Here is a 27,757-nt window from a genome sequence, read left to right as displayed (position 1 = left end):
TCCCAAACTTCAAGACGTACTAAAGGTATGATAATCAACACAGAGTATAGCACTGGCACAGAAATAAACAAGTAGATCAGTGGAACAGATAGAGAGCCCAGAAATAAAGATACACTTTTATGGTCAATTTACAACAAAAGAAGACTATATAATGGGAGAAAGGCATTCCCTTCAACAAATATTGCTGGAAGTACTAGACAGCTCTCAGCAAAAGAATGAAACCGGACTACTTGCTTATAATATGTACAGAAGTAAACTCAAAAGAGATTAAGACCTGAAACCATAAAGCCATAGGCCATAATCTCCTGGACATCAACTTTAGCAACATTTTTCCAGATAGGTCTCCTCAAGCAAGAGAACCAAAAGCAAAAACTAAACTACTGGGGTTACTCCAAAGGTGTAAACTTTTCCATAGTGAAGGATACCGTTCTCTCTTTTTCTAGTGTCTCGTCCTTTGTATCTCATTCACTGAACGGGTTCCGTTGCCTGCCTAATTTAAGGCAATCCCTAGCAGTCGCAGGAGGAGTCCCCCAGGGAGCAGGTGCTGAGCTAGATAGTGGTAGGCAGGACCTTCATTAGGGAGTCCTCCTGAGACCAACACCTATGAAAAGGCAGTGACGGGAAACAGGATTGGACAGAGGGCGAAGCTGGGCTTCAGTCAGGAGCATGAAAGCTTCCTCTAACCCATAGGAAGCTTTGGAAATGGGATAGCCTTTTCAGAGCTTCCCACGTTGGGGTGAAGATTCTGGGTTGTCTCGTATTCAAGCTCCTTAAGCATTGATACAGGCTGCTCTTTGAAAACCACCTTACCTTTGGGGAGACGTCTGTCTTGAACCAAAACTATCCTCAAAGAGGGCTGATAGCTGAGGGGTGTCTACTGGCAGCACATTTGATAGCTGGGAGAAAAAGTCCTTCATTCCCGGAGATGGTTTTTGGCTCTGCATCACAAAATTGAAAAACAGAAATGGAATTACTGTGGATGGATTAAAATATTTATGATCCATGCTGAGTGGCTACAGAAGGTACCACTCTCTTGAAGGTAAAAGTTCCCTGTCCTATAACTTATTACAATTCTGCAGTTCAGGGGACAGATTTTCTCTTTGGTAGACAACCAAAGTCTACTTCTCTTCTGTGTCGTCCTTTACCCTACCCCACACTCCCTCACTTTCTCTTTCACTCTTTCTCGTTTATCCATACTCAACACACTCCATAGCCAGGAGCGGTAGCATTTATCTGTAGAATAAAAGCCTAGGAGCTGCTCTAAAAATACTCTGCACAGAGTTTCATAGTTGATGGGCCCTGGGAGAGGAGCAGCCCACAGCTGTAAGTAACCTTGGATATCTACTCTTCCCAGGGTTAAAAACAATTATGAGAAGGAAAATTACATAATAGCTCAAAATTTTATTCCAATCTGGCAAATTTTTTTTAGTCTCTGAAACAATCCCATCACAGACATTTTCTAGATGCTTGAACTTTAGCAAATTGTTTCATATATTTGAACCTTAATATGTTTTTATTTATCAGAAAATATAATCCTGGTAGAATCATGGTCAAAATAGACCATATATCATATATATATGTTCTACTGTATACGCATTATATATTACATAATAGTGTCCAGTTCAGTACATGCAATACTGTCCATATATATGTGTCCAGTACCTCATACCCAATATTAAAGACACCAAGTAAAATTAATTACCTGTATATAATGAAAATTATTTTTCCATTTCTAGCACTGCAGTATTTTAGGGAAAAATTAAAAATCAAAAAATTATTCATATATCTTGCTTTTTTAAAGATTTACCTATTTGAGAGAGAGAGAGAGAGAGAGAGAGAAAGTGTATGTCTTCAAGCACAAGTGGGAGGGGCAGAGGGAGAGAGAATCTCACATAGACTCTGCACTGAGCATGGAGCCAGAGGTGGGGCTCCGTCTCACAGCATTGAGATCAAGACCTGAACCAAAACCAAGAGTCAGACACTTAAAGAACTATGCTACCCAGAGGCTTTATTTGCTCTTAAGTATCATCATAAATTTTCCCTCATTTTCTCAGCTGATATTTCCAGGATCCTCTCTACCACCAAACTAGAAATTTGGAATCCCCTACTTGCCTTATCCCCTGACCAAATCCATCCACCTTTACCTTTTATACATAAACATATATATATTAAATTCTGTCTCCATTTTACCCTCATTACTACTGTCCTCGGTCAGGCTGTACTCAGTAAGACTCTTTATTACCATGACAGCCTCGTAACTGGTCTCCTTCCTTAGCTCTTAGTATAGTCATATTTTCCTCAAATCCACCCTCCTTATGTAGATTACAACAATCCATACTAATCTGACCATATCAATTTTAGGATGAAAGTTCTTCATTGGAATGATGTTGCCCAAGAGTGGATGTATATAATTTTTTTTTTAACACAACAGGTTGGCGTTCTCATTACTTCAACCCTGTATTTATTACTGGCTTCCTTTGTATTGCCTCTTCATTCTTCACAGTGCAAATTTAACAAAAACCTTCATGTAATTACACATGCCATATCCTGTCTGGATTCTATTCTGGTCTTCATGTACATCAATCTTATTTTTGATGCAAAAAACAAACAGGCATAGACTCTATCTGCCTAATACAATGTTAGACATAGTGTGGAGACATTAAAAGGACTTCCTAAAACCATTTCTGTTTAACCTGTGAATGCTCTTTATTAAAGTCAGTTGAAATATGCATCCTACCCTGCTTATATCTGTATAAGTAATGGAAAGTAATCACTGAATTCTAATTGTTGTGGTTTAGTTTAAAATATCTTTGTTTAGTTTCTGGAGAAAAATCATTCATAAATCAATGTATTTGAATTGATTCTAACTTTAAAATTTGTAGCAAATTCTTAATAACTCATAAATAACAGACAACACTGAATATTCACATTAATCCCAGACATCCCTTTCTTATTAAACTCTGAGAGATAGCATACAATTTCCAAACGGAAACCAATTTAGCCCTTTTTGTGCTTAGAATATTACCCATCACACTTTGGATAGGCAGGTTTCCTTAATTGCTTTGTTGCAAAAACAATTTATGTGCTTTCTAAATGAGTTTAATTTTCTTTTAAGTTTTTCTTATAAAAACATGCAGCATAGTAAAAATCAAATAAATTATCCACATGGCAGACTCCATTCTCTCTTCTTCTATCAATAAAATGAAATCCCTCAAGACTCCATTAGCAAGGCATAGTATATAGAAAGGCATACATTGGTGAAAAATTTTAAAGAAAAGGGAAATACTATTACCTACATTATAAATCTCCCCCCTTTTCTCCTGAATAAGTCATTGTAAATAAATAATTCTCTAAACCTAAATTATAAAGATTATGGCCTGAAATACTACTAAAGATAACTGAGATTATGTCATATTTGTAAAGCATTGTCATAGCTAACTTGGGAGGGATTTTAATGTTCTATTTAGGATTTAAATGATTTTAACAGATCATCGACATCTTTCAGCTAACCACACAAATGTTTTAGTGTCATTTATTTCATTTTGTAGAGTGCAGCAGTGAGAACCAGGAAAGAAAACCCTGAATATGAGATACAAAAGAGGCCCAAGATATTCAACTACTTGATTGAGCCACCTAGAGGATAGTCATAGCTTCAACTTGTGGTTAGGCTCTACAACGTGATTAAGTTAGGACTTAATCAAACACTTTCCTCAATGCTTTTCATTTCAGAACATCTTAAGATCCAAGGAGAAGGCAAGGAATCTCAAGCCTAGGCATGGCACAAATAAGAAACATCCAACAGCCCATTCTGCAATTTAAATACAATTAGGTGTCTGTCTTTTGGTTTGCCCTTGTAGCCAGAACATGGAGGGTATATATCTGAGATAGGCCACGCTCAAAAATTCCAAAATTAGCTGAAACACCAACACTGTGGTTCCAGTTCACCAAGGGATACCATGGTGCTTGTCTTCTCAGGGGAAGATAACATCCCTACACACCACTGACAGGGCTTGTGTTTTAAGATGTTTTGTTCTTGAGGAGGAGGCAAGATGGCGAAGAGGAGGGGTTTTCCTTACATTTGGTTCCCCAGACTTAGCTAGATAAATTTCAAACCATCCTGAACACCTATGAATTCAACCCGAGATGTAAAGAAAGAACAGATGGAAGGCTAGAGAGAGAAAAGTGATCACGTCTTAGAAGGCAGGATTGTGGAGAAGAGAAACTGGGGGTAACATATCAGATTAACAGCAGGGGAGGGAGGCTTTGTAAACTGGCTGCAGGAAAGCAATACAGCACGTGATCGGGACCCTTCAAAACCTGCTCCTGAGAGTCTTCCCTACCTGAAAAGTGCTCAGTGGTAAAATAGGGCAAGATCACAGGAAGAGCAATGAAGTCTCGATATTTCTGGAGACACAGAAAGATCAGGGGCATCCTGGGAAAAAGCTCAACTTATGCCATAAACTGCAAACCATGCTCAGATCAGGGGACTGATGCTGTCCTAGGGTCCGATAAAGGTCTGGAATGCAGCAACCCTCTTCAGGCATCTGGGAGAGGTGGAGCTGGTGAGCACACAAGATGGCAAAAGCTCTCCCACTGCCCGGCACCCTTCAGATTGTTCCAAGTCAGTGCCCCCATACCTGCCCCCAGGAGGATCTGAGCCAGTGCACACTAAGAGACTGTAGCTCTTGGCTCTGGGGCTGGAGATCTGGCCATTGACATTTTTTTTTCCTTTCCCCCTGAAGAGGCACAGCCTCCAGGGAACAAAGGCCTTACAGGGCAAATAGCTCACACGGAGCAGGGCCACCTGGCAAGGGGCAAGGCATCTCCCCCAGGCACACACCTGAGCATCAGGGCAGCAGGCCCCTCCCCCAGAGTAACTACTGGAAGAATAAGGGAAGAGCAAGTTTACTGACTACACAGCACTGGAAAGCTTCAGGATTGAGGGAAAATAGTATATAGAACTCAAGGGTTTTCCTTATGATTTATCTTTCAGGTTAAAAATTTCCAATATTTTTTTTTTCTGTCTTAACTACAATATTTTATCAACTTTTCATTTTTAAGTTGTTTTTTTTTTCTTTTTGGCTTTAATATTTTTACTATTACATCTCAGATATGTTCTTCACTTTTGGCTTCCTTTCAACATATTCAATTTAATTTTTGTAGATCGGAGTTTTGGAGGGTTTTTTTTTTTGTCTTGTTTTGTTTTATAGTTTCTGAATTTAGTGCCTTCCTAAGCATACATATCAAGATATACTCAGAACCAAGTGTAGCATTGTGTTGGTCTACTCTGTGAGATTATATTATATCTTCCTTCCCATCCCATACCCCTCTTTTGTCTTGTTTTTGTCATTGCTGTTATTTCTCCATATAAACTTTGCTTATTTATGTAAATTTGGAATTAAGCGCCTTCTAACATACAGACCAAAATATGCTCAGAACTAAGAATCATCATCTTGGTCTACCCCGTGAGACTATTCTCTCTTCCCCACCATTCCCCCCACCCCAACCTTAAGCATTTTTAAGTTTTACTTTTTTTCTTTTTAATTTGTTTTTCACTTTTGTTTTTTGTTCTGGTCCCTGACCTCTTCAGAATTGTGTAGGGTATATCTTACTTAGGTTATGGTTGATATTTTTGACTCTGCTCGGCTCACACAGGCATTCTGCACTGAACAAATGGACTAGAAGGAAGTCTTCACCACAGAAAAAAGAACCAGAAGTAATACTCTCTCCCACAGAGCTAATGGATATGGATTTAAGTAAGATATCAGAGATACAATTCAGGATTACAATTATAAAATTACTGGTAGGCTCTTGAAAAAAAAAAGCATAAAAGACTCTAGAGATTCTCTTAACTATGAATTGAGAACTAATCACACTGAAATTAAAAATCCTGTAGCTGAGATGCAGTCTAAACTGGATGCTCTAACAGCTAGGGTTAATGAGGCAGAAAAGTGAGTGACATAGAAGACAAGTTGATGGAAAGGAAGAAAGCTGATGAAAAGAAAGAAAAACTAAGAGTCCACAAGGAGAGGCTCAAGAAATTAAGTGACAGTTTAAGAATATTTATCATTTTGGGATTCCAGAGGATGTGGAGAGAGAGAGAGGGCTAGGAAGTATGTTCGAACAAATCATAGCTGAGAACTTCCCTAATCTGGGGAAAGAATCGAGAATTCAGATCCAAGAGGTAGAGAGGACAGCCCCCCACAAGATCAACAAAATCTCATCAACACTCCGACATATAATAGTGAAGCTTACAAATTTCAGAGATAAAGAGAAAATCCTGAAAGCAGCAGAATAGATTCCTAATTTACATGGGAAGAAATATCAGATTAACAGCAGCCCCTCTACCAACACCTGGCAGGCCAGAAAGGGCTTGGATGGTATATGTGGGGAGCTAAATGAGAACCTGTTAAGTATCATATCAGAAATGTTCTTAAATAATGTTACTTTTTGTATTTTTGGTTTAACTATGATTAAAACTTATAGGAATTCCTGAGATAGAAGATAACTACTTGTTCTTTTCAGTGCAATGATTAAAACTGAGATGATAACAGTGATTCACAGAATCTGCCATGATAGAACTTTCTATTTTGAGGATATACAAGCCTCCCTCAAAAAAAAAAAAGAAAAAAAATCTCAAATACACAAACTAAACTTACACCTAAACTAACTGTAGAAAGAACAGCAAATAAAACCTAAATCTGGCAAAGGAAGAAAAATAATATTAGAGCAGAACTCAATGAAATAGAGACTAGAAGAAATGTAGAACAGATCATTGAAACCAGGAGTTGGTACTTTGAAAGAATTAATAAGATCGACAAATCCCTAGCCAGACTTACTAAAGAAGAAAAGGTTCAAATTAAAATCATGAATGAAAGAGGAGAGATCACAACCAATACCAAGGAAATACAAAGGATTTTAGAAATGTATGATGAACAAGTATATGCCCAACAATTAGGCAATATGAAAGAAATGAATGCATTCCTTGAAACCTATAAATTACTAAAACTGAAACAAAGAAATAGAACACCTGCACCCCAATGTTCATAGCAGCAATGTCCACAATAGCCAAACTGTGGAAGGAGCCTCAATGTCCTTAGGCAGATGAATGGATAATGAAGATGTAGCATAAATATGCAATGGAATATTACTCAGGCATCAGGAGGTATGAGCACCTACTATTTACATCAACATGGACGGAACTGGAGAGCTTTATGCTGAGTGAAGTAAGTCAATCGGAGAAAGACAATCATCATATGGTTTCACAAATATGTGGAATATAGAAATAGTGAAAAAAACCATAAGGGAAAGGAGAGAAGGAAGAGAAAATGAGTAGGAAAAATCACAGAGGGTGACAAACCATGAGAGACTCCTAACTCTGGGAAACGAACGAGGGGTGATGGAAGGAGGCGAGGGTTGGGGGGGATGGTGTGACTGGGTGAAGGGACTGAGGAGGCACTTGATGGGATGAACTGGGTGTTGTACTATATGTTGGCAAATTGAACACGTTCTAGCTATTTTAATATAAAAATAAACATTTCAGTTAAAAAACAAAACGTCTTTTTGTTCCCATACTGCATGTGTGGTTATGCTTGCATCTCCAAGCTTTTGATGTTACTTAGGGGTTATACAGACCTGTTCGCCTTTTAAATGTTCAAGTCTCAAAGTGGGCTATGATACGTAAAACCTTGCTGTTGGCTTTTATTGGATAGATTTCTGAGGCCCTGCCTAAACAATTTCTTTATCCAGCCTACTCCTCCAAAAAGTGTTGTGTTCTTATTTTAGGGCATCAACTTGGAGCTCACAGACCACTAATAAATCTTATGACAGACACTGTGGAATTGATTGAATCAAACCTAGGAAATCACACACACACACACACACACACACACACACACACACACAAACCTCACTGTGACTTTTACTAGTACTATTTTCATGTGTGATCCTTTTCTAGCCAACATGTTCAGGTAGCTTGTGCTTAAGATGACTGCTTCAAGCTGCTAGCACTAACCCTAAAGGAGTAGCTTTAGCATGCCCCTACATACCAACCTTCACTCCTTGGGAATAGGAGGGCCAAGGATAAATGCCACAGATCTGTATGAGGCTGCTGGGTTTAGGCAGAATGACTAAAGACCAGGTGGGAAGAGCCATCATGTAATGGATACTAAAACTGATCCTACAGCAATCCCTAAAACAATGTTGGGAGACCAGGTCAAAATGGCTCCTTGATCCATGGGCTGCAGAATGGATGTGGGGTTAGCAGGCCTGAAAACAGGATCGCTGTGGATGCCCACAGCAATCAGAGCTCTCAGGTGGTGACCAGGTGCATGGTTGATGTGCGGTAATATTTTGAAAGGTTTCTTTTTCTTTTTTTCTAAGCAGTAGGTCTCAACCATCAGCTTAAAATATTCAGTAAAACACTTTGTAAATAGATACGCTGTCATCCAGGCTTTGTTTTCTCACTCGCAGAGTCGAGTTAGCCTAATTCGTAAAAGCCGTAGGATTTTCAGAATGGCAAATGAGCATCGGCTTCAATTCATGAGGAAATGCTCCGCATCACTTGCCATCAGGGAAATACAAATCAAAACCACAATGAGATCCCACCTCACACCAGTGAGAATGGGGAACATTAACAAGGCAGGAAACCAGGAATATTGGAGAGGATGTGGAGAAAGGGGGACCCTCCTGCACTGTGGGTGGGAATGTGAACTGGTGCAGCCACTCTGGAAAACTGTGTGGAGGTTCCTCAAAGAGTTAAAAATAGATCTGCCCTATGACCCAGCAATTGCACTGCTGGGGATTTACCCCAAAGATGCAGATGCAGTGAAACGCCGGGACCCCTGCACCCCGATGTTTCTAGCAGCAATGGCCACAACAGCCAAACTGTGGAAGGAGCCTCGGTGTCCATCGAAAGATGATGGATAGAGAAGCTGTGGTCTATGCATACAATGGAATATTCCTCAGCCATTAGAAACGACAAATACCCACCATTTGCTTCGACATGGATGGAACTGGAGGGTATTATGCTGAGTGAAATAAGTCAATCGGAGAAGGACAAACATTATATGGTCTCATTCATTTGGGGAATATAAAAAATAGTGAAAGGGAATAAAGGGGAAAGGAGAAAAAATGAGTGGGAAATATCAGGGAGGGAGACAGAACATGAAAGACTGCTAACTCTGGGACACGAACTAGGGGTGGTGGAAGGGGAGGTGGGCGGGGGGTGGGGGTGACTGGGTGATGGGCACTGAGGTGGGCACTTGACAGGGTGAGCACTGGGTGTTCTTCTATATGTTGGCAAATTGAACACCAATAAAAAATAAATGTATATAAATAAATAAAATTATCAGCTGCATTAGCTCCTAACTAGAGAGTTAGCCTGTCCTTTGAAGCCAGGCGTTGACCCTTCCTCATGAGCCAACCTCTGCTAGCTTCCAAGTTTTCCTCTGCATCTTCCTCACCTTTCTCAGGCTTCATAGAGTCTCCTTGAATGGAGTCAGGCTCTAGCTTAAGCTAACATTATGGCTTGGCGTGATCTTCCACATAGACCACCAAAACTGATCGCCAGGCAGGCTGCTTCACTTTATCATCATTCATGAGTTCACTGCAGGAGCACTTCCAGTTCCCTTCAAGAACTTTCCCTTTGCATTCACAAGCTGTCTAGCTGTTTGGCACAAGTGGCCTAGCTTTTAGCCTATCTTGGCTTTCAACATACCTTCCCACTAAGCTAAATCATTGCTGGCTTTTGATTTAAAGTGTGAGACAAGGGACTCTTCCTTTCACTTGAACATTTAGAGGCCATGGTAGGATATCAAGTGGCCCAATTTCAGCACTGTTGTGACTCAGAGGGCTGAGTTGGTGATAGAGGCCGAAGAAGAGGGAGAGAGAAAGGGTAAAGGCTGGTTGGTGGAACAGTCAAAAGAACAGAGCGTTTACTATGTTCATCACATGTGCTTGCAGCTCATGGTGCCCCATAGCAGTTACATCAGTAACAAAGATCACGGATAACAGATCAGCACGACAAAGAAATAATGAAATTTGAAATACTGTGAGCATTACCAAAATGTGACCTAAAATGAGCAAATGCTGCTGGAAAAAATGGTACCAATAGACTTATTTGATGTAGGGTCGCCATAAACCTTCAGGTTGTAGAAAACATGATATCTGAGAAGCACAATAAAGCGGTGCAATAAATAAGGTCTACCTGTATTGCAGGTGCGTATTTTCACGTTTTTCTGTTATAAAGCAGCTGATTAAACCCATGCGTTCATTCATAGAGGAGTTAAAACAGCACCATCAGTGGGAAATTTCCCTACTTTTTAATGTAAAAGTTTGATCATTTGAAATTTAACAATTAGGATTCTTCACCTTTATTCACACTAGTTTAATTTCAAGGACATTGACTTGAACACTTATTTTTCTTCATACTCCCGATTAACTAAAATATTTGATTTTCTGCACCTGCTACTTTTCAACTGGGATTTGTTGGCAAAAGTCAGACTGGACAGGGACATGCGGTGTTATTAGTATAAATTCATGGTAAATACCGTGTCCAAATTTCCAATCTTCTATTTTAACTTTACTATGTAAGGAACCCGGACTAACACACACACAAAAAAAACCAAAACCAAAACCAAAACTTCATCATGATTGAAATACCACTTGACCAAAACCCGCCAATGACTTTGCAATGTGAAGTTGCAATGTGAAGGCTCCTCACATTAGCACAATCTATTCTCACTTCATCTGTGTTTCCCCTTGAAAAAAAAAAAAAAAGTTTAAACATTTCTCCTTTTAAAACAGATTTTAAGATTTTGAATATAGTCATTCCACTGTGGTAGGAATATGAGATCTAGTTCTTTTTTCCCCTGCCTCCTGAATTTCCCTCTTCGACAAGAAAATTTTTGTGCTTCATTTTGAAAGACTCCCTTTTTTAAAATTAATGATCCGCGTGTGCCTGCTGATTTTACTTTACAATTGTTTTCAGTGGGGGAGAGACTACAGGGCAACAAAGGCGTGCTTTCTTCTCTCATGTGAAGGGCTTGCAACTAATTATTTTGAAACATCCCACCCACGCAGATTTGTGAATCGTGTTAAGCAGAATGTAATTTTTATACATGTTAGGAATATGTTTGAATTATATGCATTCATTCAACACATTTATTGAGGATCTTAACATTTGACAAGCATTTTCCTGGATGCTGGGGTTATAAACTACAACCTCATACCCAAGTAACTTACTAATCTAAAGACAAAGAATATATAAATAGGCCAACAGCATAAAGAATGGTGGGTGCTAGGACAGAGATTTTTTTTGTGGAACCCCAAGATCAGCAGGGAACATCAAACCAGCCTTGGAGTATCTAAACCAGAGGCTTGCTCTCTCTCTCTCTCTCTCTCTCTCTCTCACACACACACACACACACACACACACACACACACACACACATCCTGGTCATTAATGCGTTATACATTATATATTTAAACTAAGTTTCAGAATTATATCTGAAGTCAGGCTGCCTGCTTACCTCCTCTCTGTCCATTCTCTGTGCCCAAATGAATGTGATAGTATGGTAGTATGAATGTGATAAGGTTGTTTAAAATACTAATAAAGTGCACAGCATATGCTTAGAATAGGGCCTGGCACACAATACTCAATAAATCTGATCTTTTAACATCCTACTGCTTGCAACTAAAAAGTAGTATTTATTGGTTTTAGAAACAATGAGAATAAACACTTAGCAAAACGTGTTTTAAATATTCCCTAAGAGGGACGCCTGGGTGGCTTAGCAGTTGGGCATCTGCTTTGGCTCGGGGCGTGATCCTGAGATCTGAGATCAAGTCCTGCCTCGGGGTCCCTGCAGGAGCCTGCTTCTCCCTCTGCCCGTGTCTCTGCCTCTCTCTCTCTCTGGGTCTCTCGTGAATAAATAAATACAATCTTTAAAAAATAAATAAATAAAAATTCCCTAGGATAACTATGAAAAATATTTCTATTCATCTTCCTTTAGATCATTATCCAAAATGTTTCTGGTTTGTGCCTGTATATGCATGTTCTTAAGACATGGATGAACTATTCCATACATTAAGGAATCTTTTTACTTATCAAGCTATTGCAAACATCTCAGATATTAACTTCTAACACTTCTTCTAAATGACTTGATAGCATGAAGGTTGAGTAGGTGTCCAATGATTTATTAGGAGTACCTCTATTATAGGACACTTACGTTGATGCCTTATTGTCCCTTATTAAAAGCGAGGATGAATATCATTGTCATATGTAGTTAACTACTGCCTTAGGATTCATTCTTGGAAATTGGAATTGCTCTCTCAGATGTAATGTACCTTTGTAAACCTATAGAATATTACATTTCAGCTGTAAAATGAAACTCTACTATAAAATACATTCTAAATCTGCAATGAAAAGGTGATTATAGATGATTACCTGGAATTTAAAAAAAAGTGTTAATAAACAGCTAAAATGGATAAGGAATTTTCCTACACTTGCCACGCAGCCAGCCGTCACTCAACACTACATATCCATCAGCTTCTATAGAAAAAGCACTCAGAAAAAAAAAAAAAAAGAAAAAGAAAAAGCACTCAGAAAAACCCATGGAAGTTGCAAAAGCCTGCCTCCCTTCTTGTATAAAGGAAGCCTATCTGTGTGAATCAGTATTTCTTTTGTGATTTTGTTTCATGAACTCTCCGCATAAAATTTCAACTCTAGCCTGTTTTTTTGGTGGTGGTTGTGTAGGGGGAGGGAGAGGGTATTTGTGAAAAGGCTTTCCCAAAGTGATGACAAAAGCACTTTTTATTTCTTTGTAAGAAATAGGAATATTTAGAAACAGTCTTAGTTTCTTTGTTCTCTATTGGGAAAAAAAAGACACTTTATAAATTTCAACATATTTTAGAAGCTTTATATTTTACACTGAAGGTACTAAACTTTAGAAAGTATATTTTTAAAAGACACATTTTCTTCTTAAAGGGTGCTGCATCTTTTAATTTGGATGATAACTACAATATTTGATTTGCACTCATGAATATTTATGTGCTCAGGAAGCATCTGAAAAATAACAACAATATTTCAAAGCAACTAAACTCAAAATAGCACTTTTCCTCATCTGTATGTTTGGCATGAACAATGGGTCAGGCTTCCTCTCCTGATGCCGTGCCAATCCCTCATCTCAGTATGGAGATCAGCCCTAGAGAAACTGGGCCTGGGGAATCTTCAGAGCTGTAGTTATTCTTCTTCCCCTAAATTGAGCACTTGTGCTCTATCAGGAGCTATACGGAGTGATTTAAAGTTATCTGTTTTCATTCTCACAACAGCCCTGTGATTTTAGTATTTTATCTCCATTTTCCAGATAAGAAAAAGGAAAATCAAGAGTTGAGCTCAATTTTGAAATCTAGTAACTTGAACTGGAAATCTTTGAATTTCCATTTCCAGCTTGCTGCTTCTCATTTTCTTCCTTGATTACTCCTAGACATCATATGTATGTATGTATGTATATATATATATATATATATATATATATATATATATATATATATATATCTTAGATAACATTCTCCAGCTGAGAGCAATGTCACCATGTGCCTTGGCTGGTTATGGTCAAGTTACCTTGGCCCCTCTGGTCAAGGTAATAGTCTTCAAGTTTTGCCCATTCGATTGATTAAAACCTTTCTTTGTATATTTACAGATCATGCATTCTTTCCTAGAAAGCACAGATCACTTCTATGTCGCCTGGCTCTCCTGTTCCACCCCAGGGATCAATGACCCCCTTGCAAAGCCTCCAAGCACAGGGATAATGTCTATAGCTGGCACCATGGAGACTTGTCACAGACCACTATACTCCTTTTAACTGATTTTTATTTTAAAGTAGATTCCACACCCACCATGGAGTCCAATGCAGGGCTTGAACTCAGGACCTTAAGAGCAAGACTTCGGCTGAGATGGAGAGTCTTGTACTTAAGCCACTCAGGTGCCCCATCTTTAACTGATAAAGTGCCCTAAAACCCATTAAAAATCTTTGGGCCGGGATCCCTGGGTGGCGCAGCGGTTTGGTGCCTGCCTTTGGCCCAGGGCGCGATCCTGGAGACCCGGGATCGAATCCCACATCGGGCTCCCGGTGCATGGAGCCTGCTTCTCCCTCTGCCTGTGTCTCTGCCTCTCTCTCTCTCTCTCTCTCTCTGTGACTATCATAAATAAATAAAAATTAAAAAAAAAAAAAAAAAAAAAAAAAAAAAAAATAAAAATCTTTGGGCCACCCAGAAAACCCAGAGTTCACTTTTGGGTAAGAGTCCACCTTCTTCCCAAGTGGCTGGCCTCTTAAATAAAGCTCATGTTCCTTTCCAATCAAAACTTGTCTTGGGGCACCTGGGTGGCTCAAGAGTTGAACATGATCCTGGGGTCCTGGGATCGAGTCCCACGTCAAGTTCCCTGCGTGGAGCCTGCTTCTCCCTCTGCCTGTGTGTCTCTGCCCCTGTGGGTCTCTCATGAATAAATAAATAGCATCTTCAAGACAAAAAAAAAAATTTGTCTCAAAAACACCCACAAAAACACAGAGCCTCATCTCTTGAATACTGGCCTTTTGAGCTACGGGCAGCCAAACTTGGATTTTAGTAGCAGTGGTACCAACTTTGCTCCCCTGCCCTGATCTGCTATTTTTAGATTCTATATATATTTTTTGCATTTTCCTTTTATTCTAAAATCAATACAATATGCTTTTCACTGTACTGATATTTGGGGGTTTTATAATATCTCCTAAACAATTTAATTTCCTGTTTGAGGATCTTTATAAAGAAGTGTTTTTGTTTAGAAGATTCTAAAAAGACTTAAGACTACAGATTGTACGCCTTACAATTTATAAGTTTATAGCAAGTTTGTAGCAACTCAGTGACCTATCAGAGAGCCTGATTCTATGCATTGTTGCCAGAAAAAAAAAAAAATGGCTTTGATGTATTGGTTTTATTTATTTATTTATTTATTTTTTTAAAATATTTTATTTATTTATTTAGGATAGTCACAGAGAGAGAGAGAGAGAGGCAGAGACACAGGCAGAGGGAGAAGCAGGCTCCATGCACCGGGAGCCCGACGTGGGATTCGATCCCCGGTCTCCAGGATCGCACCCTGGGCCAAAGGCAGGCGCCAAACCGCTGCGCCACCCAGGGATCCCGATGTATTGGTTTTAAATTTGAAAGGTAGATGGCTTTTTTTTTTTTTTATTGTACTCTCTTATCACCTAAGCAGAACTTTTCATTTGATTATTGACCATTCATATTTCCTCTTGGTGAATAGACTACTTAGGAGCATGGACATCGTTTTCCCTCAGACTCATCTTTTTTAAGATAAATATAGAACCCTATCAAATATTAAAGACATTAAGTGACCATTCATTATATCTATCATAACTACATCTTCTCAATTATTTGTCCTTCCATTTTATTTGGGTATAATTGTCATACAGACATCTTAACTTGCATGTTGTCAAATCTATCAGTCTTTTTATGGCTTCTGGGTTTTTGTTGTTGTTGTTGTTCTGCTTAAAACATTCACGCCAGAGGGCATTCATATATTCTTCTACATTTTTCTACAATTCATATTATTTGAGATCTTTACCATTTGACTCTATTCACTCATTTGCTCATCCTGCAGAAAGCAACTTATAGCCACTTGTCATCATGTAATTAAAACGTGCCTTCCTGTTCAAATCCCTTTATCTATTTGGGCTCCTATATAGATAACCCTCCTGGGAAGTATGTTCTAGAGATCATGCTTTTATACCAAATGTAATCTCCAGTTCTTTTCTTCTACAAGAAGGATGAACAAGAGAGGGAGACATTATTTCAGTTTGGGCACATTCAAGCCTTTTTTTCAAAGTAGCTAAAATAAAATTGGCATTCAGAATAAACATAATGACAATAAGCCTGTCTCCCTTCTATCTTACTGCCTTTGGAGAGCTTTGAGGATTCCCACAACATAGACGTAAGCTTCATGCATATGTGTATTTATCACGTTATTCCTGAGCAAGTCTCCTTATCTCCAAACAAAAAAATATTTTAACATTTTTCACATGTTTAACTCTGCCCCCATCTATACATTTTAGTTATGCATTTCATATTTGTATGAATTTCAATTCTCTACTCCCTCCCTCTCCATCCTGGATTACTTATTGTCCAGAAGATGCTGTGTGACCTGCCTCAGACTTCTTTTCTCACTGGTATCTCTCCTAGTCAACCATTCAGGTTTTTTGTTTTGTTTGTTTTATTTTTTTTTTTATTCACGAGAGAGACAAAGAGAGAGAGGCAGAGGGAGAAGCAGGCTCCATGCAGGGAGCCTCATGTGGGACTCGATCTCCAGTCTCCAGGATCATACCCTGGGCCGAAGGCAGGCACTAAACCGCTGAGCCACTCAGGGACCCCCATTCAGGTCCTCATCATACTGCTCTTTCCTCATGGCCCATCACCCTGAATACTTCCTTACAGACCCCTGCTGATTTTGCTTCAGCTTCCTCCCACCCACCTGACCCCCAGCTTTTTAGGTCAAGCAAGTATCATTAAATATACTGAATTTTACACAATTTGTTCGGGTGCCTACAAAACCAGAAGCATTCCATTTCTTCCTGGAAATGGGACAGTAACATTTGTTCTTGATCTTTGTTACTCCCTACCAACCACAGTTCCCACTTTCAGAAGATAAGTCACGAGGCATGAGCCACTATCACCAGTCACTCTGTCAAAACATTTGTAACTCCAAGGTGAAAGAACACAGATCAAACCAATAGTAAGACTTATCAGACTGTTAGAAACATATCTCTATAAATGCTATGAGCAAGCAGTAAAGGTGTAAAAAAAAGATCTAACTGGCCACCCCAGGAGCAAATAAACATTTCCAATTTTACATATTTTGTATGACCAAATGGAAGGACATTTTTCCTTTCTCTCACACTTCTTTCTTTGGAGAGGCAGATAAAGGCAATAAAAGAAATTATCAAGCAGGGTTGTCTAGATCCTGAGTTCTATAAAAGATCAAAGGGTTATTAAAGAGGAATGTCTGATATTACATTTTAGGATATTTGTTCTACTAAGGCATAAATTCTAAAAGCTCTCAAAGAAGCAACACTTAGTACTTACTGTATAGGCACTGCATGCCTAGCACAATTATATTTATAAAATGTCTAGTTATAAGTTTTGATTATCTATATTCACCCTACTAATCATAACAATTGTTTTTATTTATTTATTTTTATAACAATTGTTTTTAAAGGTTATGTGTCATTGGATTGTTTATACAGGAAAATGCACAGAAAGTTTCAATTATTTACTGTCACACAGGTAGTAAATATGGAGGGAAGAACTGAAGTGATTTGACTTCTGTAGTCCACATTAACAGTATACCTAGTGTTAAGGATGAACTACACAAAAAAAGAGCTATTTTTAGGATGGGTGAGTGTGGACTGAACACACTGACTGAATTCCGTGAGGATCAACCCATAGAGGATGGAGCATGCTGAGGATATTAAGGTGATTTCTTCATGGTCATCTCCCCAGTCCAAGGTCCAAGACACCATCCTTCTGTGCATGGACTACACAGCTGTCTGTACTCTCCCATTGGTTCTTCCATTTCTAACTTACATTTCCTCTTTGCCTTTAGTAATGTAACCACACGTTTTTGCTGGGTATGTGGACACATAATTGGAGCCAGTGAAATGTGAGAAGTAACGTGTGTTACCTTCACATTATGTAACGCTCTATTTTCTTTCTTTTCATTCTGTTGGCTGGAATGTACACCCGACGCATGTGAAGAGTGTCAGTGGAGATAATGAGTTATTATAATAGAGATAATGAAGAATGACAACACCTACCTCCCTCTACTTGAGAGATAAACTGTTACCTTACATGCTGTATTGAATTCAGGGACTCTCAATTACAGACACTAGTCTCTACCCTAAGGAACATATTTCCCTGAAATTCATTCACCATCGAGTGGCCAGAATCAACTTTTAAAATACATTTCAGGGCAGCCCAGCTCAGTGGTTTAGCACCACCTTCAGCCCAGGGCCTGATCCTGGATACATGGATCAAGTCCCACATCGGGCTCCCTGCATGGATCCTGCTTCTCCCTCTGTGTCTCTGCCTCTGTCTTTCATGAATAAATAAATCTTTAAAAAAATAAGATATATTTCATATCATATCTTTGGCCTTAAGATCTTCCAATAGCTTCTAAGGTATTTTATTTTAAATAAAATCTGCATTTTTTTTTTAAACCACAGCTCTCAAGCTCTTCAAAGGCTGAAAGCACTTCCTCTCAAGCACTTTCTCTTGACTTACTTGCTCAACATGGACCATACTTGGCCTCTTTGCTGTTCCTTGAACAGTTGGTTCCTGCCTTTGATCTTTGACGCTCAATGTTCCTCTGGCTAAGGTCTCAATATCCTTTGTATGGTTGAATCCTCTTCCTCATGTAGATCTCCTACAACAGGCCTTCCATAGAGTTGCTACTCATTCTCCTACATTTCTATGAGTTATTAGGTTTGTAACACATTTCAATTTCTGAAAGTATTGTGTTAATATAATTTCTTGTCCATTGCCTACTTTTTCCTCCCAGAAGGCAAGTTACTTGAAGGCAAGAATCTCTGCTCTCTTGTTGGTTCTGTAGACTGCCATCTAGGACAGAGTCAGCCTCCTTATAAACATTCAAAACTTAATTCATTACATGGAGGAACTGAGAGGGGAGTGTATAAGAATGTTCCAGTCTTGTGCATCCTATGCCACCCATTGTTTCCATTTGTCTTCATTGTACGTTGGGATGGTAGTTTATAAAGGACAAAGAGTAAAATATGGAGCCAAATATAAACCCAGCTGACAATGAGTTTCAAGTGAGCTTCAAATCTATATTTAATACTTTAATTTTATATCCAATAGAATATAATTTTCTAAAGAAATTGAGTTTCCTAATGTAATCAGACTCTTAATTCTAGTTTAGGGAGAGAATTGCTTAATTATTCAGGATAGGTAATTAGGAAGGGCTTACAGAAGCAAATATAGTTCAGAGGAATTTTGAAATATTTAAAGATTTTAGTTTGAGGTGTCATAAAATAATTGTTTTCTAAGATTTATTTATTTGAGAGAGAGAAAGAGAAAAAGCACAAATAGAAGGAGGAGCAGAAGGAGAGGGAGAAGTAGACTCCTGCTTAGCAGGGAGTCTGACAGGGTCTCCATCCCAGGATCCTGAGGTCACGACTTGAGCCGAAATGGAGTCAGACACTTAAACAACTGAGCCACCCAGGCACCCCCAGAAATATATTTCTAACTGACAACTATACATTTCAATATTTCTTTTCAAGAATCAACTGTTTATCACAAACCCTCAGATGGGAATATTAATCCAGATTTAACTCTACTGCTTGCAGGATGTGGGACTCTTTGAATTTTATGTAAACAAACTTAAGAACAAAAACAAAATCTTGAAAACTAAAAGTTCCTATAAACTCCAGGTTTGTGTGGAAGCTGAGGATCAGAAATTATGTAATTTGTCTTTAAATTCTTCCTAACAGCACAGCGTGATGAAAATATTATGTATATTGGCAAGAGAAGGGTTAGTAGGCTAAGTAGGACTGATTATTTGGACAAGATTTATTTTCTATCTTGAGAAATGGTAGAATTTTTATACTTTCATTGAAGCTACGGAGTACTGAGGACTAATGTTTCACAATTTACATAGCTAATTTCATTTACCTTTGATGTTTCCATCACATTTTCAAACATTATAATTTTTTTCCTCTCTAATGCTATACTTCTGTCCCTGATAGCACTTAACATGGAGTTTTGCATATAGTAAGTGCTAAAAAATTTTGTTGAATAAACTGTCATCAGGAAACATATCTTACATATAAATTACATTTTCCCCAGAGTCTGTGTATAGAAAAGAAAATCCTTTGTCTGCAGGAGTTTAAAATCTACACCTCTTCAACACTTGTGCTCTAAATTCAATACAGCCTATATTGTTATCTCTGTGGAACCATGGTGTGTGTGTGTGTTTAATATATTAACTTCATATGACCTTAATGCTGGCGAATTATATTAAAAAGAACAAGAAAAGCAACCAAGCTTGAAGCAAATATTATAAATTCATACATCCAAGATTTCAAATGTTTAATTAGCTATCCCAGTGTGATCCCTTCCAGGTATAGTATTGTTTAATTTCCTGGCAATATACAGCTTTCTTCTTTTCTCTTTTTGGTGTTAAGATTTTTATTGAACTATTTGATTCATTTTACTGCAGGAAACAAAAGAAAGAGTCAAGAGAAACCTTTGAATGTCTTCCCCAACATTTTAGCAGGAAAAAAAAAAAAAAAGACAAAATTCACATTTAATTTTTCTTTGAAACAGGTTTGCAAAGAAAAGGCCACTTTGATGTTTTATTTTAATGCTAATGTATTTGGGAGATGACTTTGTGTTACATTCACTCTATTTTGGGATAGCTAGATTTATGAGCTACAGTTCAGTTTCTTAAACTGTATATGCAGTGGATTTATACACTAAATATGCCCAACAGGCTAGTAATGGACGAGAAATGTCACAACTTGCCACTGACTGCTAAAATTGACCCTAAGAGAATAACGCCTACAAGTTTGATAACCAGTGGGTCTATGGTATTTTTTGCAATGGCTGCATTGTTTGGGGATTTAGTGTGTGAATACCAGACACTCTCCCTTTGTACAAGAAGAAATAGGACTAGTAGCACCTTCCAGCATGAGATAGTGAGTGCCCTTCAAGAAGATGAAGGGATGAAGGGACACCAAATCTTTTCAAATGTAATTTTTTTTAAACACACAAATCACAATAAACAACAATAAAAGCTAGAACTGGAATGCATAGAAAACAATTATGAGAAAGACAAATGAATCACCTGGGTGTGGTTTCTCCTATAGAATTCAGTTTGAAGTGTGTCCCCAAGAATTGTAGGTTGAAGTCTTAAAACCAAGTACCTTTAAATACAATCTTATTTGCAAACACTCTTAATAGATTTAATCAAGGTAATAGGACATAATTAGGATAGGCCTTAATCCAATATGACTGGTGTCCTATAAGAGGGAAAGCAGAACACAGACACACAGGAAGAATGCTATATGGCAATAGAGTTAGAGATTGGATGGATACATATACAAGGTAAGTAACACCAAGAATTGTTGGAAGAACCGAAAGCTAATGAGGCAAGAGAGAATCCTCCCCTAGAGGCTTCAGAGGGAGTATGGCCATGCAAACAGTTTGATTTTATTTCTGTCTTCTAGCCTCCACAGTTATGAGAGAATGTATTTTTATATTTTTTAGCCATCCGACTAGTAGTTCTTTGTTATGGCAAAACCCCAGGGAACTAACACAAGATTATTTTCACTTAGAATGTTATAGTAAAAATCCATCTACAATTACTCACATAATCCCTATTCTAACAACCTACCAGGAATAATGATGATATACTTAACTGAAAGCCCAGGTTACTGTTTTGGTTTATTTTCTCCCCCAATTATTTGTCCCAACCTTATGTACCTAGGATTTTTTTTTAATTGGGGTACTTTATAGGTACATTCTTTATATGAATGAATGTTTATATTAATACTTAAATGCTATAATAAAAATGTGGCAAATAGTCAATTTTTAGATTATGTATAGTAACAGTATGTTGTCATATATAGTATTTTAAATGTTTGTTAATCATGACACCTGGATAAAAGGGTCTATTACTGACTCATGGCTCCCAATTATAAAATATCTCTAGTCAAACACTACTTTAAGGATCATTGTGGCCTGGTTCTTAAAGCAACCGGTCTTCCTTAGAGTGCTAATAGTTAAGCTTTCTGTAATCAGACGTGATCTTTCTTTCTTCTATAACCCAAGTTCAACCTTGGCATGCAATACTCCTGTGTGTTATTAGAGATGCAAAATAATGTCTTAAAAATCCATTTACTTCCCATAAGGCTTAATCACCATATCCTTTTCTTCCTTTTCCCTAAACTTTGAACTTCAGAAAGAGGAGAGTTCTCCATTGTCAAAGTCACAAAACCTGTTTCACATCCTGCTTAGTAATTCTAAGGAGAGTCAGACAAATTTTCTGTAATTACCTGAGATATATTTGAACAACATTATCCCTTACAAGTATTTATCATATACCTACTAGGTGTCAGATATGATAGTTAATTGCTAGAGAGAAAAAGATGAATGAAACATAGCCTCTTCTAAGAACTTAGAGTTCCCCCCAAAAGAAATAAATATGCAAATAAATTTCAATTCAATATGGCATATAGAACTATAGGGAGAAAAGTGGTGCCATCATCAAGAACAGAGTAAATGTTTCTACCCGAGACACATTTTGTAAAGTGAATGTGATAACCATGACACTATGGAAACACCCTGCCTGAGAGACATTTTGAAGGACACACTGAAGTCCTACATTTAACCTGTTGGGCACAAGTTCTCGAAGTGTTTACCAATTTTTCTGTAGCTTCTCTGTTGAACCTTTCTTCTGAGTGACACACATTCTCATGTGAGAAGGAGCATGAAATGAGCACTTGGCTTTGATGTGGAGCACCAAGCCTGCCCTAATAAACCCCAAGAGTAGGCCAGCCCCTGTTGACTAAAGATGCAGCCCATAACCCTGGACCAAGGCATCAAGCCCAGGCCACAGGGAAGCCAGCCCCCATGGACTACACACTCAAGGGCCTTCTCAGCACCAGGCTGTCTTTTGTGGACATAAGCTTCAGGTTGACCCCTGTGAACACAGGGCTCAATCCCACCCTTTTGGACCTAGTTACCAGGCCTGAGCTCACAAACCCATGTGAAAGATTCACTCCAGTAGGCCCTGGTACCAGGATGGCACTTATAGACTCAAGATCCAAGCCCACCCATGGACTTATATGTTAGGCCTGTCACCACAGAATCAAGTGACAAGCCTACCCCTTCTATGGAAGCATCAGATTTGCCCCAGTGGATACAGGCTGCAGACCAACTCCCACAGACCCAGGTACCAGATCAGCCTGCTTGTAGATCACACCAGATGGTCCAGAATCTGATGGGCTGACTGGTGAAGGGCTTTCCCTGCCAAAGCCAGCCAGCAAAGATTTAGAGATGCATACTTCTTCAAATGTGTAGACACCAATGCAAGGCCACAAGTATCACAAATAATCAGAGAAACACACTACCAAAAGAACAAAATAAAGCACCAGTAACCAACCCAATAGAGATCTAGGGAGTGGCTCAGTCAGTTAAGGGTCTGACTCTTGATTTTGGCTCAAGTCATGATCTCAGGGTTGAGACTGAGCCCCAGGATGGCTCCACACTGGGCATGAGCCTGCTTAAAATTCCCCTTCTCTCTTTTCCTCTGCTTCTGCCCCCCCACAGCCCCTCTTCCTTTCTCCCTCCCTAAGAAATATAAAAACAAAAACAAATAGATCTATGAACTATCAGACAAAAAAATTCAAAATATTTATCATAAAAGAGTTCAATGAATTACAACAAAATCAATAAAATAATACATGAGTTACAGGAGAAATTAGAGATAGAAGGTTCCAGACACACAAAAGCTATAGGAGTTTATCACCACCAGACCTACCTTACGAGAAATACAAAAAAGAGTTTAAGTTGAAATAAATGGCTATTAACCAAAAGGTATCAAAATAACTATAGCTATAATAACTTGATGGTGGATATACAATATATAAAACATGTAAACAGTGACATAAATAACAAATTGTGCTGGGAAGGTAAGTTGTATTAATTTTTCTATATGGTCAAACATAAATGGTTCTCAGTTTAAAATTGAGTTTTAACCAACTGTAAAATGCTTTCTGTGAGACTCTTAAAACCTGGTAACAATTAAGAACCTGTAGTCAATGCATAAAAAGATAATGAAAAACGGAAGCATAATACTATCAAAAGAAATGGAAAAAAAAAAAAAAAAAAAAAAAACACCACAAGGGAAAACAAGACAAAGGAAGGAAGGAAAGGAAGGACAGAAACAAAACAATAAAAATATAGAGTGGTTGAATGGATTAAAAAAAAAAAGCTCAAAAAAAAAAAAAGCTCCAATAATATTGCCTCTAAAAGACTCACCTCTGCTTTAAGGAAATATGTATGCTGAAAATGAAGGAATGGAAAAAGATATTGAATGCTAAGAGTAAACAAAAAAGAGTAGGGGTATACTTCTATAAGACAAAATAAACTAAGTCAAAAGGTATCTCAAGAGACAAAGAAGGTTACTCTGTAATGAGAAAGGGGTCAATTCATGAAGAGGATAAACAACCATATAGATGTACTCTAAAATAGAACACCTGAATATGTAAAGCAAATATTATACAATAGAGGAGAGAGTGTTAGACCACAATACAATAATAGTAGGGGACTCAGATACCTCACTTCCATAATAAATAGATCATACTGACAAAAGATAAAAACAGAAGACATGAACAACATTATAGATGAAATGGATCTAACAGATATTACATAATGGTATCTCCAATAGTAACAGGATGCACATTCTTTTCCAATACACATGGGATATTCTCCAAGAGTGGATAAATGTTAGGCCCCAAAACAGGTCTTAACAAATTTAAGACTGAAAATCCATCAGGTGTCATTTCCAGCCACACTGGTATGAAACCAGATGTCAGTAACAGGCAGGAGGAAAATTTAAAAATTCATAACTATGTGGAACTTAACATAATTCTGAACAAATGTGTCAAAGAAATCAAAAAGGAAATCAAAAGATACGTGGAGACAGATTTAAATGTAAGAGCACCACACTAAATATTATGAGATGAAGCAGAAATGGTTCTAAGATGGAAATTTATAGCAAGAGGGGCCTACATGAAGAAAAAAAAAAAAGATAGTAAATAAACAATGTAGCTTTACCTCAGGAACAAAAAGAACACACTAAACCTAAAATTATAAGGAAGTAATAAAGATCATAACAGAAACAAATAGAGACTAGGAAAGAATAGGAAAGATCAGTGAAACAGAGTTGGTTTTTGAAAAAAATATTGACAAACCTTTAGCTAAACTAAGAATAAAAAGAAAAGTAGTAATTATAAGCGACAGAAGAGGTATTGCAAAAAATACAGATATGCAAATGATCATAAGAGACTACCATGAACGTTTACACATCAAAAAATAGGATAACTTAGAAGAAATGGATAAATTCCTAGAAGCATACAAAGTACCAAGACTGAATCACGAGGACATAGAAAGTTAATGTCACTTTTAAAGATTTTATTTATTGGAGAGGGAGCAAGAGGAAGCACAAGGGGCAGGAAGAGGCAGAGAGAGAGGGAGAAGCAACAGACTCCCTGTTGACCAGGGAGCCCAATGCAGAGCTTCATCCCAGGGCCTCGGGATCATGACCTGAGTGGAGGCAGATGCTTAACCAACTGAGCCACCCAGGTGCCCTGAGGAGGTAGGAAGTTTAAACAGGCAAATATCAAATAAGGATACTGAATCAGGATCGAAAAGCTTCCAAACAAACAACAAAAAACCCAAACCTCATAGCTTCAATGGTGAATATTAAATAAGAGCTAACATTTAAATAAGAGCTAATGCCAAGCTTACTCAAACTCTTCCAAAATTTTGAAGTGTGGACAGTTTCAAACTCATTTTACAAGGCCAGGATTACTCTCATACCAAAGCTGGACAAGAATACTACCAGCAAAGAAAATTATACACCAATATGCCTGATGAATATAAATTCAAATATCCTTGATGAAATTTTACCAAATTGAACTTAACAGCATATCAAAAGGATCATACATCATCGTCAAATGTGATTTATCCCTAGGATGCAAGGATGGATATATTCAAATCATAATTGTGAAACCTCACTAACTGAAAGTATAACAATCGTATGATCATTACAATAGATGCAAAAAAAGAACTTAAAATTCAATACTCTTTCATAATAAAAACTGTCAACAAGAGAGGTATAGATTAATGACTTCAAAATAATAAAGGCCATGTATAACAAATCCATAGCTAACACTATACTCAAGGTTGAAAAGCTGAAATCTTTCTCTTAAGATCAAGAAAAGTACAAGGATGCCCACTCAGGCCACTCCTGTTCAATATAAGTCCTGGAAATATGAGCCAGAGCAATTAGACAAGAAAATAAAGTGTGTCCAAATCACAGAAAGGAAAAAAGTATGTTTGCATAAGACAGTCTTGGGACGCCTGGGTGGCTCAGCAATTTAGAGCCTGCCTTTGGCTCAGGTCATGATCATGGAGCCCAGGGATCAAATCCTGCATCAGGCTCCCTGCATGGAGCCTGCTTCTCCCTCTGCCTGTGTCTCTGCCTCTCAGTCTCTCATGATTAAATAAATAAATACATCTTTAAAAAATAAAATGGTTAAAAAAAAAAGACAGTCTTTTATATAAAAAACCCTAAAGACTCCACTAAAAAGCTTTTAGAACTAATAAACTCAGTAAATTTGCAAGGATGTAAAATCAACATACAAAAATTTAGTTGTGTTTCTATACACTAACAATTTCCCAAAAAAGAAATTATGAAAACAATTTCATTAATAATTTCATCAAAAACAATGAAATACCTAAAAATAAACTTAACCAAAGTGAAAGACCTGTACATGGAAAACTATGAGACATTCACGAAAGATATTGAAGAATGCATAAATGGAAAGATATCCCATGTTCATGGATTAGACAAATATTGTTAAAATTTTTACTACCCAAAGAGATCAATAGATTCAATGCCATCCCTATCAAAATCTCAATGGCATTTTTCACAGAAAGAGAACAAATTATACTAAAATTCAAATGAGAACACAAAAGACCATCAAACTCCAAAGTAATCTTGAGCAAAAAGTATAAAGCTAGAGGCATCACACAAGCTTATTTCAAAATAAACTACAAATCAATAGGAATCCAAACATCATGGTATTGGCATAAAAACGGACATATAGACCAATGGAAGCCAGAAATACACACATTCTCGGGGAATTTATTTTTGACAAAGGTGCCAATAACACATGGTGAGGAAATGGCAACCACTTCAATAAAAATGTATTATCCACAGGCAGAAAAGAAAATTGGACCTTTATCTCACTCCTACGAAAATCCAATCAAAACAGATTAAAGACTTAAATATAGGACCTGAAACTGTAAATCTACTAGAGGAAAACATAGGGGAAAAGCTTTATGACATTTTCCTTGGCAATGAAGTCATGGTTATAACACCAAACACACGAGCAACAAAAGCAAAAATAGACAAGTGGACTACATCAAACTAAGAAGTTTCTGCACAGTAAAATGTGTATAAACCTAGATTTATATATGTAATTAGGTACATACACACACACACACACACACACACACTCACATAAAATCTCCTATCCATATAACTTTGGTGTAAATTCAGAGAAGATAAAACTATCCAAACTAACCAAAAACTATTTTTTTTTCTTTATATCCAAACTTCCAAGGAAAAGGGAGAGAGGTTCACCAAGTTACAAAGCAAAGACAGAGGATTTAAAAAAAAATGAATGATATGAAAGATAGCAAATAAAGGACTAATTAACAATGATACAATCAATTTTCCCATTTTAAAAGAAGTAGATAATAGTATAACGCACTTGGAGCTATATGCAACCCAAAGGCTCCCCTCCCCCCCCCCCACCTCCACTTTCTGATCCGTATTTGACTTTTTGAAAGTTTTAGTTAGAAAACTAGCTCAGGGACAATATGCTCTATGCTAAGT

At 37.8% G+C, this 27,757-nt stretch overlaps 1 long non-coding RNA gene across 1 annotated transcript in view; it reads right to left on the bottom strand.

The window, feature by feature from the left end:
- LOC119872374 overlaps positions 1 to 27,757 on the bottom strand; it is a 157,942-nt gene that overhangs the window by 13,233 nt on the left and 116,952 nt on the right. The window contains exon 2 of the long non-coding RNA XR_005360478.1: positions 811 to 938. This is a non-coding gene — a long non-coding RNA (uncharacterized LOC119872374). The remainder of the gene's footprint in view (positions 1 to 810; positions 939 to 27,757) is intronic.

Source organism: Canis lupus, chromosome 6, assembly GCF_011100685.1.
Source record: "Canis lupus familiaris isolate Mischka breed German Shepherd chromosome 6, alternate assembly UU_Cfam_GSD_1.0, whole genome shotgun sequence".
In the NCBI taxonomy this organism is placed as follows: domain Eukaryota; kingdom Metazoa; phylum Chordata; class Mammalia; order Carnivora; family Canidae; genus Canis; species Canis lupus.
The sequence above is the reverse complement of the archived record's forward strand: the minus strand, read 5'-3'. Positions and strand labels throughout refer to the sequence as shown.